The following is a 2,337-nucleotide window of genomic DNA, read 5'->3' as shown; positions in this document are numbered from 1 at the left end:
GTTGGATGATGTCCTGCCTCTGAAATATATACTGGCTTTGTGATACTGGCAAATTGTTTAATATCTCTATTATGCTATGAATACTTCTGAGTCACATTGAAGTTGCTGACCAACATTTTGCATTGGAAGGGGGAACATCCCTATATGGAAGTTCTGTACTAAGGAAATCATAGGTCCAGTCTGTGTCCCTATCATTACTGTTTTCCACACATCTTTCATTTTTATATCTTTGTCCCTGACATCTCTCTGCCTGGAGTGCCTTCTTTCCTCACCACTTCCTCTTAGAATCTCAGATTCCTTCATGACTCAATTCAAGAGCTATCTTCCACATGCAACTTGTTCCCTTGAGTTGTTCCATCTACACAATTATTTTATATTTATCATTTATATAACCCATGTATACTTCTATATGCACATGTCCTCTCTCCCCTAGGAAAGGAAACCCTTTGAGAGTAGAGATGATTTGACTTTTGTCTTTGTATTTCTGGTATATATTTTGCAACATGTGGGATTTTTCCCATAGCATGATACCTTGGACATAATAGGTACTTAATAATTTGCTGATTGACTTGATTTCCTTTGAGTGCCCCAATGGTATTATCTCAATGGCAATAAACTACATTGAAGTAAGTTCATTTCATCTAGACAATAATAGTGAAAACCCCTGAAGTTCAGGGGTGGGGGTAGATGTAAAGGATGAATGTATGAGACTTGGCAACTGATTTAATATGGGAGTAAGAGACAGGGAAGAAAAAAGTAGAAGATGACTCCAAAGGTGGGGGAGCAGGAGTGAATAGAAGAATAGTGATGTCCTCAATAGAAATAGGGATTTTTGGAGCAGGGAAGATACAAGTGAAGGAGACAATGAGTTCTATTTTTAAACATGGTGAACTTGCAATGATGACAACATATCCCAATGGAAATATGTAGCAGATCGTTGTTAATGCAGGCTGAAATTCAGGGTGGGAAATCATGTCCATCATTTCTATGGAGATACTAATTGAACTCTTGAGAGTAAATTAGATCACTCAGAGGCATTTTAAAGGCAACTGGATATTATTTTTGATACTTTTATCCTGTGTAATTAGATTTGTAGAAATCAGAACCCACAACTTTGTTCCCTACCACCCAATGTAAGTGATGCAGGATAGGAAACATATACTTTATATGTGAATTGACAAATAATTAAATGTTCAAATGATTATAGGAGATAAAACTTGCAGATCATCTAATCTAACTGCCTCATTTCACAGATAAAATGGTTCAAGGAGATAAAATGAAGCCACAGAGGCTATGAGAAATAGTTGTTGTTCATTCCTGACTATTTACCCTATTTGGGATTTTCTTGACAAAGATATTGGAGTGGTTTGCCATTTCCTTCTCCAGCACATTTTACAGTTGAGGAAACAGAAAAAAAGGGTTAAATGATTTGTCCAGGGTCACATAGCTAGTGAGTACCTCAGTTCAAATTTAAACTTAGGAAGATGAGTCTTCCTGACCTCATATCCAACAGTGATAGTTTCAGGTTTCAAATTCAGATCCTTTGACTTCAAAGCCAGTGTTTCACTCACTGTAGCACAGAATCATCCTCTTTCATCACTGGGTTAGAAGTAGGAGGGAGAAACGAAATGCACATTCCAGATGCAAAGGTGAAAACACCACTCATTTTCTCCATTCAGCAGATAAGTGCACAGGATCAGGTGGTTGTTATCGAAAGCCCCACAGGTGCAGTGAAGGGAGAATGAACCTTTGTTTCCCATGAATAGAAGCTGAACACTAGTATTTAAGGGTTTAAACCAATAGATCAGTCTATATTTGGGGGGGGGAGCCCAGAATATAGGTTGGATTTCAATATTGATTTAACTTTATCAGTACCTCATGCACTGTTTTGAACTTTAAGATGCAAGTTCTTGGCATAGGTAGCATAGCTAGCTAGTATATTATTATTTCTCATTTACTTAGCAAAAATCTCACTTAAATTTTTTAGAACCTGGGGCTTCTTTCTTTGGGTATTGGGGAGTAGAGTGGGAAAGAAGATCTCATAGTCAATCTCATTATATGAAAAGTCTTCTTTTGGTGTCCCCAGTTTTGCCCTTTGCTATTATTTATTTTATTTTCCCAAGAAGGGTAATGAGTATTTGAATTGGAGTCATCATGGTGTAGAGGAGAGAATGCTAGAATCAGCAGACATCTCTGTTCAAAATCTGCCTTGGATACTTCTTTGCTGTGTGATAATGGTCAGGGGAAGATCACTTAACCACTCTAAGTCTGTTTCCCCTTCTATAAAATGAGGATTAAAATCTATAGTGTCCCCTTGTTGGGTTATCATGAGAATTA

This window comes from Macrotis lagotis, chromosome X, assembly GCF_037893015.1.
Source record: "Macrotis lagotis isolate mMagLag1 chromosome X, bilby.v1.9.chrom.fasta, whole genome shotgun sequence".
NCBI lineage: Eukaryota > Metazoa > Chordata > Mammalia > Peramelemorphia > Peramelidae > Macrotis > Macrotis lagotis.
Note: the sequence above shows the minus strand (reverse complement) of the source record.